Source organism: Ambystoma mexicanum, chromosome 11 (genome assembly GCF_040938575.1).
Source record: "Ambystoma mexicanum isolate Mex_15411 chromosome 11, UKY_AmexF1_1, whole genome shotgun sequence".
Taxonomy (NCBI): Eukaryota; Metazoa; Chordata; class Amphibia; order Caudata; family Ambystomatidae; genus Ambystoma; species Ambystoma mexicanum.
This window is the reverse complement of record NC_090934.1, coordinates 971,595,080-971,609,024: the sequence shown is the minus strand read 5'-3', so window position 1 is coordinate 971,609,024 and position 13,945 is coordinate 971,595,080. Positions and strand designations below refer to the sequence as shown.

The 13,945-nt window shown below is 49.3% G+C and overlaps 1 protein-coding gene across 5 annotated transcripts in view; it reads left to right on the top strand.

Moving 5' to 3' along the window:
- Positions 1–5,125: 5,125 nt before the first annotated feature.
- The window catches only part of CPT1A (carnitine palmitoyltransferase 1A), a 634,145-nt gene continuing 625,325 nt past the window's right edge, over positions 5,126–13,945 (top strand). For 2 of the 5 annotated variants that reach the window (XM_069624124.1, XM_069624123.1), the window contains exon 1: positions 5,126–5,234. The gene's annotated coding sequence lies outside the window, so the exon portion shown is untranslated. Of the gene's footprint in view, positions 5,235–5,344; positions 5,482–7,074; positions 7,177–13,945 lie in introns of those variants that run through there. The other 3 variants (XM_069624122.1, XM_069624121.1, XM_069624125.1) reach the window with 2 other exon arrangements.

Below are 13,945 nucleotides of genomic sequence, written 5' to 3'. Positions count from 1 at the left end.
AGTTGGACCAACTACTCTCGGCACTTTCAAACCCTGCAAGTAAGCCTTCTCAGAAGTGTCCCTGGGCCAACCAGTGGGCTGACCAGCTTGTGCAGAACCTTTGCTCTGACACGGCTGCCGTTTCCAGGAGCCCCTCAAAACTTGCTGCATCTCAAGCTCTGTGTTCATGGCAATCTCATACATACCGAATTTCGTACACTAGCCATGGTGACGAACTTCGCAGGTGCCTTGTTGCTGTGCCCCTCTTTGCCCTGAAGCCTGCTACAGTGAAACTGGCTTGATCCATCCACCAGGAGCGGAAAAATCACCACTGTCCCATTTGGGAATCAACACTGTAACTTCTCAGTTGAAAGCTGCAGAGCCACACAATTGCCGCATTTGAACCTGCAACCGAAGTGGACTCGACTGCCGAAGTTTGGTCTGGAGTGCGCCGAGGGTCGGCGAGTACTAGCAAGCCTTACCGGTGGCCCCTAGCGCATCCATCGATATTTACGCACGAGTGTCCCCTGACGGCCACTCACCTTTCCAGAGGTAGCCCGAGCTACCGTCCCATTCTCAACTCCTGGAACCTGTTCTGCCGTCTTGGGGAGGCCCTCCACGAATAGTGGGAACTTGTTCTGTATCACCTCAACCACCTTCTTGTGCTGCAACAGACCCTACAAGAGACACCGTTTTCGGCCTTCTGCACTATCGCGTGCGCCAGCATTGAAAGTACATTTGAGCAATAGGCTCCACTCTTCGTAGGCACTTGACTGCCTTTCAATTAGGATTTGATTATGAAGAATTGCCTAAAGACTATTTGCACTGCTTGCTCCCTTTTGTTTTTAGGTTGTGGATCCATTTTAGGCCACTTGGTATTGTATATATATGTATTGTAGTAGGATTGCACTGGTTTAAAAGTATTACTGTTTATAATTACTGTGTGTTGAAAGTCAAAGGCATTGAATAAAAGTACATGTATTTTTAATATATATACCTGACTGGGAGTGACTTGTAGTGTCCTTTCCTGTGTGTGCTTATTGTTGGCTTTCAGTCACCCTCTCCCCTCCTGAGAACTTGTCTCGACTGCCACCAATGCTACCTTGATTGGTCTGGCTTGTCCAGAAGGATACCCTGTTCCAAAAAACGAGGCTGGCCTTCTGAACCTCTGCCCACTAGGCCAGAGTTCAGAAATCCATGTTAACACCTACATACCTCCAAATGACGCAGAGAACAGGTCCCTGATGCAAATAATAGGGGTCCTGCACACTCTCTGCACCCATATGCAAACAAAAGCGGGTATCCAGAAAAATGACTGGTTTTACAACCTTTTTCCTGGGCCCCCATCGTGGATGGGAGCGATCGTGAAGATTCTGGTTCCAGTGATGGTGTTTGTGTTGGTGGTGTCCTGCACATGCCAGATCGGACTTTGCTGCTGTGCCAAAGCAATGCCTAGCAGCACACTGATGATGGTTTCAATTTGGGTACATGGTGCACCTCGCGGTACAAAGACAGTGCTGTCCAAACAGATGACGCTGACAAACCCTGCATGGTCAGGTTAGAGGAACACCATCACTGACCCCCCCAGGCACCACCGCAATTCCCCCACCAGACCCTGAGAACTACGTGGAACACTGGGTAGAATTAGCAAGGGATGGAGTGTGTGTATGACAGATACCCGCGCGCAATGCGCAAAGGCAAGTGAAAGTTTACGGTCTGTGTGCAGAGCACAGGTGCCAAAAGAGGGGACACTGCCATATTTGGAGGCTGAGAGATTGGAGAGGGAGAGGATAGAGAAGGAGGAGACAGAGAGACTTACCTGGGAGTTTGTTAGAGTGGGATTAACGAAAGGGGGGAATGTTGGGAAGTGGGGGCGATCATCCCAGGCTCTCAAGAGGTTCAGGGTGAGGCAGAGGCCTCGAAATATGTTGTAGACACTTGGAGAGGCTATAGGGGCTGGGGGTGTCACTATAAGCTGCATCCTGGGCAAGTTGGTGCATGTGTGGGTATAGGGTGTATTGGGAGTGAAACGCCAGTTTAGAAATAGCAGCCATATTGAAATTGAGGTCCAACGCTGCGCTGCAGCCAGGGCAGTAGGTCCAGGCCACGAGTGTGGATATAAGCATGTGCATGCGGGAATAGGTTGTAACATGGGCAGCAGTGAGAATAGCCAGACATCCATAAACCTTCCATTGTCTCATACTGCCAGCGTTTGGATCCCACGAGGAATGTGCCCTGCAAGGCCATGAGGGGGCTGAGAGCTCCCTGCAAAAGGTTATTCCGCAAGACAGTGGGCACAAGCCTCCGACCTTTCCCAGTCCCTGTGTTAAAATAGTGCTCAGATACCCCTCCCCCAAGGCCCCAGCATTCCAAGGTATCAGTCAGTTCCAGACCACCGACCATAAAACTGTTAGATCACCAATCAATCAGAAAAGAGCAGACAGCAGGAACGGCTGCCCTCACTACTAAGTCATGCGATTTGTGCTGCAGGTTGCAGATGGGGCAAAGCAAAAAACCTAAAAACCAGAGTGAAAAGCTTTGGAAGCGCACCGGATTGAGCTGGGATTTGTAAGTTATAGTGACCTCGAAAGTATTCTACGGACCCATGTCTGTAGAACCAGGTGCACATTAGGTTAAAGATAGATAATACATTGTTTTCTTGTTCCTACTTGGCAATTAAACCGATGACGTACCAGAAGGAGCTCACGTGGAAGAAGGACATAAGGGTCTGGGACCAATGGCCTGGCATCCCTTATGAAGCAGGTAGCCTGCGTATAGGGTCGCACCATCCATCCATTCGGATTTTTTTTAACAAGATTGAATCACTGAAGTGATTTTTACAAATGACACACAATAACGACTTGAAAAGAAGAGTAAAAAAATGAAGAAGAAGAGTAGAAGAGAAAAAGAAAGTTGCACTAAAAAAAGACCCTAAAAATGTACTTCTTTTGAAGGACGGTCGACAATCCAGTCCATAGTCACATGTCTTGCTAAAGTTTTGGTCTCGAGCAAGGTCTCTGTTACTTGTTGGTGAAAATCAAGTCCAAGATTTTTGCCGCAGATATCGCCCACGATGGTCTTAGACCCCCTATTAAGTGGGCCCACCAAGGCTCTTCTTCTGCCAAGTGCCCTTTGTCTAGGTGGTGATTCAAGTACGGTGTTCTACAATGCCTGGTACCTGGGCAAGATAGTAAAAGATGTCGCAGCGTTTCTGGGCTCCTGTTTGTTTTGCAAAAGCGACAGCTGTTGGTTGATGAGATTCCTGTTATGTTTAGGCTCTAATTAAATGGCAGTATTTTCAGCCTAGCCCGCAGAAGAGTTGATCGGAGTTTTCTATTTGGGTGCTTCAATAGGAACGGTAGTAAGTCATTTCATTTTCTGACCGTTGGAGGCAAGTGTAGTGTCAGTTTATAGTTCGCAGCTTTCTCTAAAGTGGAGATCCAGTCCATCTCATCTAGACGTTTTCTTGTTTTAGTTCAAGTTCTTCAATTGAGCTGCCACATTCAAGCAAGTTTGCTTTACAGCCGTTTTCCCAAGAAGACAGCATTTTACACTGACCTGAGCTCATCTCTTCTTTTGCTAGAGTGAAGATTGCTGGGCTAGATGAATCCATGATTTTACGATATTTATTTGGATTTGTAACCTATGAAACTTATGTCACTAATGACCCTGTGTGCCCTTTTAACATGTTGCTTGTCTTGATTTTGCCAGAGTGCTATGTGGCAGCAGAGTTCTTTGCTGGTGCGTCTTTATCTTTTGTAGAAATAAAACTTGTTCTCCTTGCAAGAGGTGTGCTGGCCTTTTTCACTAGTGGGTTGTTTTTTTCTGGTGTAAGCAGTGGTTGAAGTGGGCGGGAGCGGTGCTCCTCTACCTTTTTTTTTGTTATTAGTTTTAACATTCTTATACTTTAATATTAAAAATAAATCGTTCCAGAATGGCTTAGTTTTTAAAAAAAAAAGCATAGGAAAAAGTTGAAGCTTGCACTTCAGTGCTCTGCACTGAACGTTCCCTTAAACACCAGGGCCTTTATTTGGGGGCTGGGATTGCAACTGGGAGGGGAGTGGCGATGGGGTTTGTGGGGAGCGAGGGCCGGCCAGCAGGAAACACAGTTCCACTACTTCTTTTCGTATGCTTCGACCTTTGGGTGTGAGCATGGAGGGGTTTCTCTACCATTTATCTCCCATGTCCCCCACCCTCCCTTTGTCTTGTCTTGGGTTGCCTGGAAACACAATTCTGCTGTATAGTGCGCCTTATAAATAATCAATAAAATACAAAAACACAATAAACATACCACAAATTATGAATAAGGTGAAGAGCATCTAACATCACCAAAGGGCAACCTTCAACAAACTAAGTGCAACACCAGCAACAGATAAACGTTGGTGGTATAATAAAGATAGGAACGCTCCAGAAAGACAAGAACACGTTTTCAAAATAGAGTAGACCTGTAACTGGAGTACACGATGGCACTATAACGATTGAAGGTGGCAAGAAATGTAACAAGACCAGCGTAGCGATTTACCAAAAGGAAATTAACAGAAAACATAGGTGCTCACAACCAAGGAATTACAACAACAGTCAATCTAAAGAAACAGAACAAAACAGCCTACCGACCAAAGAAGAAGCAGCTGTACCAACTGCAGAGGGTTCACGAGAAAATTGATAAATCATTGAAGAGCATAGGAGAGAAACCTACACTTTACCAGAAGGTCCAGAGCCATAAGAAGTGGTGTACCTAAACGGTTCGGTCAGTACGAACTTTATTAATGACAATTACCACAGCAATGCCCTTCAATGAAAAGGCATTTTGGACAAGCATCTCAGCATCAGACAGAGAACAGTTGAGAACTATGTTATAATAAGTAGCAAATGCAATGCACAGAGGAGCCTAGTGGGGTATTTACCCGCTGAACGTAGAGCAAACTTAAAGACACATATGGGTGTGAGCAGATTCTAATCAACGTGCACCCTGCCAGGCACTGCTCCAACCTGCTGTACCACAAACACCTGTCTCTTTCGTCCACTCCTCGGACCTGATCTACCACACGTACCAGTTCTACGCGGTCATTGGACTGAATCACTTCACGGTCACCCTCCCAGCACAACGGTCGAGTCTATCTATACCCCGAGGGGAGCTGTTGCCTCACAGGCGGCGGCCTATGGCTTCAATGAGATTACGACCGTGGGGCGGTATAAGGAACTTCCAGCCCATTTTGGTAGCAGGAAACAAAGAAAAGCCTGCCATTGGCTGGGAGGTGAGTCTGCGGGCGTGTGTAGCGTTTGAGAGGGTGGGCTCGAAGAAGCCGGCCGGGGAGATGGTTACGAAAAGGGCTGGGTCAAGGGTTTTCGGGGGAGGACTGCAGGCGGGGCTTGTGAGGGGTGTGTGGAGGTCGTGTTAGGTGGCGCAGGAGGAAGAGCTGCAGAGCGTGGCCAGTGCTGCGGGGAAGTGTGGTGCTGCCGTCTCTGACTAGGAGGGCATATTTACTGATCTGTATTGGTTAGGTGAGTGCATTTTCCTTCTATAGTCAACCGTACGTACGCCATCCCGTTCGGATGGTGCTCTTGGGGCCCAAACGCCTAGTTCTCACTTGCGATGCCAGCCCGTCTGTTTACTACGCCTTAACTACACACATAGATTGTCCACGGGAAAGATGGGGCAGTCTCTTCAGATCGCAGCGTAGTTCTGGAATCGGTCCCAATAAAAAAAATAAGAACAATCCATGTACAGGCGCTCATCTCATTCGTCACAATGCACACTGACGCGTCAATGTTTACACGGCTACATGCTTGGGCATTGTTTATTATTTTCCGGGCAGTAACATGATGAATTGCTAATCCCTTTAAATCTCTCACCGAATGCTTCTGAAAGCTGTGGTTAACGTCCAGCCCCCTTTATTGTCGGAGGATAGTCTACCGTCACGCCCCATTTAGGCTGCTGGACAGATAGAATGGCATAACTCTGCCCAATCCTATGAACTGGTCAATAGTAACCTTGATGTACCCCCGGAGTCACCATTGCTGCGGTTCTTTTTTTTGTGTGCCTAGCGTTTTTTGTGACTCATCCATACTGCGTCCAGCCCATGTGTTCTAAAGATGACACCCGGGGCCTTGGTGAGGGGCAGAGGTCACTACAGGCTAAAAATTAACTAGGGCTGCGGGGTCGGCGGAATGTAAAGGTTACATAGAACTAATCTATGAGCACACTTATTAGATGAATCGTCAAAATAAAAATGTGCTTCAATTTGAAACAAGTCTCATCCCTGCCTACTCGCCTCTCCCTGAACCTATCGGGTAAAGCTAGGTTTGAGGTTCAGATGCCAATTTGAAGTTTACTTTGTAGTTTGACAGACACTGCACTTGCATGCAGTCCTAAGGTATCTCGCGTTGGTTCATAGGGATGGTGTCGTTTTTTCAATCAATCTAACCATTATGTAAAGTACATCTTGTGGCGATGGATGTATCTTAATTTGTAACAAACGAAGTCACTTTTTCTGACATGAACGCTTGTTTGCAGGCGCAGAATAAACATGTTCAGGATGTTTGGTTTGGGGAGCGTGGAATTAGAATTGTAGCTTTTACACCAAGTGTTAGTTTCTTAACTACGACTGTGACATGCCCGCTATATTGTTACTTGTGCGTTCTCTTTAATTGAGCCGTAGCCAACGTGTAGTCTTACAGAGGGGTGGTACCCCTTGGAAGACTCCGCCCACACTTTTGTATTAGGGCTGTTCGCTGCAGTAGATATTGCGCTTCACGGCATGGCCTGTCTGCCCGACATTAGCACATTTAGTTATCTTTGTGAATCTAATCGGGCCATGTCCTCCCGTGGGCTGGACTGGAATGCATTACCAGCTATTGGAATCGATCCTGGGACACGGTGGTGTTTTTTTTTCGCTTTTTCTTCCGTGCCCTGTGCATCCATCGTAGCACAGGACTCTGCTTTGATGGGTGTATCTTCTCGGTGGTAGCTCGCCGACCGGTTCCCAGAGCAGCGCTTTGCTCGACCTTTCCCCTAGTTTCCCAGCAGCAGTCATGTGTCTGCAGGCTGCGTGGGGGAGGGGAGGGGAGGAGGAGGGGAGGAAGGGCTCAGCCCATACATCAAGCAGCCTGTGCGGAAGGGATTCCCAGTCAGTCGAGAGGGTGAAGGCAGGGCAGCATCGGGGAAAGGGGACGGAGTACTGAGCACACCTGCTTATGGTACGTGACGTTGTTAACTATGCGACACAAGGGTGCAGTCTTGTGCGTCACACTTTACAGAGCAGTCTTGACTACATATCCGTAGACTGCCTCGACAAAGATCGATATTTCTGCACATCATGTATGTTAACGTACTACACGTATTTTTTTGAAGCTTCACGTGCAATTTCTGACCAGCCTCAAGCCGCGTTGCGTAGGGGCATACAAGAACCAAGACTGACTTTAGGCTGATTAGGTCGTTATTGCCAGAGAAGCCATCCACCCAATAGTCGCTTCCCGAGTACACATCCATTGTAAAGCGTGTGTCGGAGTTGCAGGCAGTAACCTGGGCATTTGTCCATCTTTGTACCAACGTACATCATACTTGCTCATTCCTCTTGGCCCCTTTCCTTTCACCCCAGAAAGGTGCAGAATGAGACATGTCTTCTTTTTTGGCATACAAAGGCTGCAGATTTATTTTCACAACATAATAATAAATTCAGAACACTGCACACGATTTTGTGAAAATAGTTCCAAAGGTGCAGCGACTGCTCAATGTCCAAAACCTGCTTCCCCCTTTTCCCAACAATGTCCACAGTAGGCACAACTTCCCCAACCCTTCATGTCTGAGCCCTGCCTGCCCTTGCAGGTGTTCCTAGGCTGGGAGAGTGCCGTTTATTCAGGGGAAGCTGATCCCTCATTGCTACCGCCAGACGCCCCTGCCGCTTAGGCTCCCAAGAGGCGCTGATCCTGAGAAGAGCGAAGACCCTTCCGGCTTCCCATGGCTCATTTGGAGTCTCTCTTGTCACTGATTGCCAAAACGCTGCCACGCCAAAGGTGGGTTACCGCTCACCGCAGCTCCTCCCTTTTCTACTTTATAATTCCAAGAGCTTAATACAAACATTCCAATAAAACGGGTCCATTCCAGATGCCGATAAATGCACTTCATCCTTCAAGTAATTCTCCAGGGATTTCAAATTGATCAAGCCATGCCTGATCTGGGGAAAGCCTCTGCCCTTGCAGAATTTTGCCATTGCCCAATAACATTTTCTTATTGACTTCTCCACTACTGAATGGCTCTCAGCGCCTCTCCATTCCTGCCTGTCACACCGCACGCTCGCTCGCGGGCGCCACTTACTTGTCCTGGGGTCCCTGGTCCACGGCCGCAGCGGTCTCCTCCTTCATGGAGACTCTACCCGCGGTGGCGTTTCTCCTCACGCCGAACCGCGGTTCGGATGGGCGCCGTGGACGCCGCCATCTTGCGAGGATCTGCGCATGCGCGGATCGTCAGTGTTTCGGCGTCCCGCGCATGCGCAGTGTCGGAACATGCGTTCCTAGCCTCGCTTTGACCCTGAGCCATAAAAGGGCACCGCATACACAGGGACGACGCGTCTCAACGCGGTTGTTACTGTGTATGCGCTGCTGGAGTCCTGGTACTTGTTGTCCAGTTCCCCAGTTTTCTGTTCTATCCTTTTCTGCCCAGTCCTGCCTCATTTCCTTATTCCGGTCCTGCTTCCTGGTCCTCCTACTCTTTCTGTTCCACCTGATACCTTGTCCTTCCCTGGTTTATGGAAGAGTAGGTTATCTCTGGGTTCCTAGATTTAGTGGGAAATTCCCTGTCAGTTCTGCCTTCTTCAGCTCTGCCTTCTTCAGTTTGTCTTCCTTGCCTGTCTCGTGTCCTGCCGGTACCTGTGCCTTGCTGCCTGCGGGGAGTTCCTGAGTTCAATTCTGTTTTCATCGGTGATTTCATCAAGCCTTCTCAGCCAGTGGAAACACTGTCCCGACGTCACGCAAATTCTGAGAAGTGCCACCCGTGGCGTTGGGAGTTGGTTCAGTGCCGTCCTGTGTTAACTCACCAGGAGGGGATTGGACTAATTTCTCGCGTTACCCATTCATCGGCCATCATACATCGACATACTGGCAACCTCAACTCCACGGTCTACAGGAAGCAGAGGTAACTCACGATCTCGTGAAGATACGTTTAACAGATTGAGACGCCTATCCCTCAGTCCGGACATGGACGACATGCAGGAACTACGTGAAGAGATGCGTGCCGTGCGCCTGGAAATGACCACTCTTCGCCAAGAAAACAACACTCTCAGACAAGCATTGGATCGGTGTTTGGCTAATCCCGCACAGCCTGTCACACCGCCTGAGAACTCCATGGCTTACACAACTCCGATAAAGTATGATGGTGATCCGCGTCGAGTGGCCGAGTTCTGTACTCACTGTCGGATCCATTTCCAATTCAGGTCTACCCATTTTTCTCAAGACAAAGCTAAGATCGGGTATATCCTCGGAAATCTAACTGGCAATGCACTCGCCTGGGCCGCACCTTTGGTCTCTACCAACAGTCCTCTGTTGGCCGATTTCGCTGCCTTCGAGAAAGCCTTTTTGGATGTCTTCAAACCGCCCAATTTGGCAGCCATGGCCCAGAATCAACTAATGGAGATCAAGCAAGGGTCAGGTGACATAATCCACTACATCAGTCGGTTTCGACAACTAGCAACTGACTCACAATGGCCCGAAGTCACTCAAAAAACCTTGTTTCGTCGGGGACTACGAGAGGAGTACAAAGACGAATTGCTGCACATTCCGGAGCCAGAAACGCTGCCAGCTTTAGTGGAACAAGTCTTACGCATTGACCACAGGTTAACCGAACGACGGAGTGAACGCCGCAGATCTGACAGGTATCAACCTATTCCTCCAGCACAGAACCCTGGATCGGCTGTTTCTATCGATGTAGCTCCAGAACCCATGCAGTTGGGTGCCGTCAGAGGTCCGTTATCCGAGACCGAAAAGAAAAGAAGACGACAGAAGAACTTGTGCATGTATTGCGGTGGTTCGGTGGTTCTGGCCACTTTCTAGGTACCTGTCCATTACGTCCTCTGAAGAAACAGGAAAACTAACAGGCCCGTTGTTTCAGGCGAAGGCAGCAGCGGGCCGCCCTTCTGAATCCGTCCTTCCCCCCCCATGAACTCAGTACCCTTGTTGATCCTGAAAGTAGGTGTTGCTTGGCTTGGAAAGTGTGTGAAGACCTGGGCCCTTTTGGACTGCGGAGCATCTGGCAACTACATCGATGCCTCGTTCGCAATCACCAATGGAATCCGTTTATACAACCAGGAACGACCAACGGTGGTTGAGGTAATCGATGGCTCTACTTTGACTTCTGGTCCGGTTTGTCAACACTCCGATTCCTTGTGGCTCTCTGTGGAAGGGCATCTCGAACGCATCTCATTGGACGTCATCAAGTCTCCTTCATTTCCGGTGGTGTTGGGTTTGCCATGGCTGTTGTATCACAATCCCCAGGTTGATTGGACCACTCGCTCCTTGGTGTTCTCTTCGACACGTTGTCCAAGGGACTGTGTAATTCACGAAACCTTTCCTGCAATTTTGGAGACCCTCAATCCTGTTGATGTATCCGCTCGTTTATAAGTAGAAACAGGGGGGGCTCGTTTATGTGCCACTCAATCGGTTCCTCATGAATATGCCGGATACCACAAGGCGTTCTCTAAGCCTGAGGACATACCACTACCACCCCATCGGCACTTTGATTGTTCCATTGACGTTCTGCCTGGTGCGATCATTCCCCACGGCAAGATCTATTCGTTGACTCACTTCGAGAAGGGCATTCTACAGGAGTATGTTACGGATTGCCTCAACAAGGGCTATATAGTGCCGTCCAAATCCCCTGCAGGATTCCCGTTGTTCTTCGTCAAGAAGAAAGAGGGCACTTTGCGTCCTTGTATCGACTACCGTCAACTAAACGAGATTACGAGGAAGGACAGGTACCCGTTACCACTCATCCGGGACATCATCGAATCCCTGAAATCAGCACAGATCTTCACCAAGCTGGATCTAAGAGGGGCCTATCACTTGGTGCGAATTAAGAAGGGAGATGAGTGGAAGACGGCCTTCAAAACACCTATTGGTCACTTCGAATACAGGGTGATGCCGTTTGGCCTCTGCAACGCCCCGGCAGTCTTCCAACGGTTCATGGATGATGTCTTTTCTGACCTTATCGGAATATCTGTTTGGGTTTACCTTGACGATATCCTGGTTTTTTCTGACACTCATACTGCACACGTGACGCATGTACAGGAAGTCCTCCGTAGATTGATACACAACAGTCTGTATGCCAAAATCGAGAAGTGTCAATTTCATAGGGAGAGCATGGAGTTTCTGGGTTACGTGATCAGCAACACAGGAGTACAGATGGATCCCGCAAAACTGCAAGCTATTCAAGAATGGAAATCGCCACATGGCGTGAAGTCACTTCAAAGGTTCTTGGGCTTTGCCAACTTTTATCGGCGTTTCATTCCACGCTTCTCTCAACTGGCCAACAGTCTAACCCACCTGACCAGTACCAAGGTGCCGTTTCTTTGGAACACGCAGGCCGAGGAGGCATTCCAGGAATTAAAAAGATCATTCATGTCGGCTCCTGTTCTTAGACATCCAGATGATGTAAAACCGTTTGTGGTTGAAACAGACGCCTCGGACTACGCAATCGGGGCGGTCCTACTACAGCAAGATACAGTCACGGGAATAGAGCACCCGGTGGCGTATTACTCAAGGAAATTGTCAGTGAGTGAGAGGAACTACGCAGTGATAGAAAAAGAATTACTGGCGATAAAGGCTGCCTTCGAGGAATGGCGACATCACTTGCTGGGTGGGAGGTACCCGGTGGTGGTTCGCACGGATCATGGTAACCTACAGTTCTTGCGCTCTTTACAATGCCGAACCTCTCGTCATGCTCGTTGGGCCTTCTTCTTTTCACAGTTCGATTTCACCGTCACGTACATTCCTTGTTCCCAGAACACTAAGGCTGATGCCTTGTCTCGGTCTCTGGAAAACAACGTTGAAAGTGTCAAGGAACCGGAACCGTTGATAGCGTCCAAACATTTCCTATCGATGGTGACTCCCCAGCTCCAACAGTTGACTGAGGCCACACGAACGGATCCCTCAAGAACACAGATACTACAACGTGCTGACATCAGGGAACGTGATGACTTATTATACTTCAAGGATCGTCTGTACGTTCCCACATCGGAACTCCAGAAAATCGTTTTACAGAATTGTCATGAATCCGTCGTTTGCGGTCACCGTGGAGTCCGTACAACACAAGAACTGGTTGCACGACAGTACTGGTGGCCTGGATGGGCTACAATGGTAAAGCAATACGTGGACTCTTGCCCGGTATGTGCCCAGACCAAGACTCCTCGCAAGAGACCCATTGGTCTTCTGAAACCTACGCCAACGCCTCCATACCCTTGGCATACCATCGCCACGGATTTCATCGTTGACCTGCCCCTGTCTGGTGGCTTCACGTGTATAATGGTGGTGGTGGATTGTTTCACCAAAACAGCTCATTTCTTGCCCTTTCCTAAACTGCCCACTGCATCCCAGATGGCACGATGTTTCCTACACGAGGTGTATCGCCTTCATGGTCTTCCGGAAAAGATATTGTCTGACCGGGGCTCTCAATACATCTCTTCCTTTTGGGGTCAACTGTGTCGGCATTTGGACATCCAGCGAGCCCTGAGTTCCGGCTATCATCCGCAGACCAATGGACAGACGGAACGTACCAATCAGACCCTTGAGCAATACCTACGTTGTTATGCCAATGCTACCCACGACAACTGGTCGGAGTGGTTGGACACCGCGGAAGCAGCTTACAACAACGCTGTTCATTCCGCTACAGGACTCAGCCCTTTTTTTTGCTCTACAGGTCTTCATCCTCGACTGCTGCCTAGTCATCCAACAACTTCTAGCGCCGTTCCATCTGCAGATGCCCTGGTGTCCCTGATTCGCGATCAACATCGTCTGGCGGCCGGTACCTTAGCAGCGGCACGAGCACGTATGAAGGAGCAGGCTGACAGGAGACGGAGCCCAGAGCCTGTTCTTCATGTTGGGGACATGGTTTGGCTGTCCTCCAAGAATCTACCAGTACGCAACTTACCTGTGAAACTAGCCCCCCGCTTTTTTGGTCCCTTTCGCATCACGGGGTGTATTTCACCTGTTGCCTTTCGTTTATCTTTGCCCCGCTCTTGGAGGATCCATCCTGTCTTTCACGTTTCCCTTTTGAAGCCCTACGTGCCCGATGTTATGGGTTGTACCTGTTCCCGTCCTGCCCCGGTCTTGGTTCAGGGGGTCCCTGAATTCGAGGTGCATGAGATATGTGATTCACGGATTTGGCGAGGTGCTCTGCAGCTTCTGGTCAGCTGGAAGGGTTATCCTGCTTGTGACCGTACTTGGGAACCGCGCTCCTTTGTACATGCACTGCGCCTGGTTCGGGACTTCTATCTCCGCTACCCTTGGAAACCCGGTGCTCCGGGGTTGTCCGGGAGGGGGTATGGTGTCACACCGCACGCTCGCTCGCGGGCGCCACTTACTTGTCCTGGGGTCCCTGGTCCACGGCCGCAGCGGTCTCCTCCTTCATGGAGACTCTACCCGCGGTGGAACATGCGTTCCTAGCCTCGCTTTGACCCTGAGCCATAAAAGGGCACCGCATACACAGGGACGACGCGTCTCAACGCGGTTGTTACTGTGTATGCGCTGCTGGAGTCCTGGTACTTGTTGTCCAGTTCCCCAGTTTTCTGTTCTATCCTTTTCTGCCCAATCCTGCCTCATTTCCTTATTCCGGTATTGCTTCCTGGTCCTCCTACTCTTTCTGCTCCACCTGATACCTTGTCCTTCCCTGGTTTATGGAAGAGTAGGTTATCTCTGGGTTCCTAGATTTAGTGGGAAATTTCCTGTCAGTTCTGCCTTCTTCAGCTCTGCCTTCTTCAGT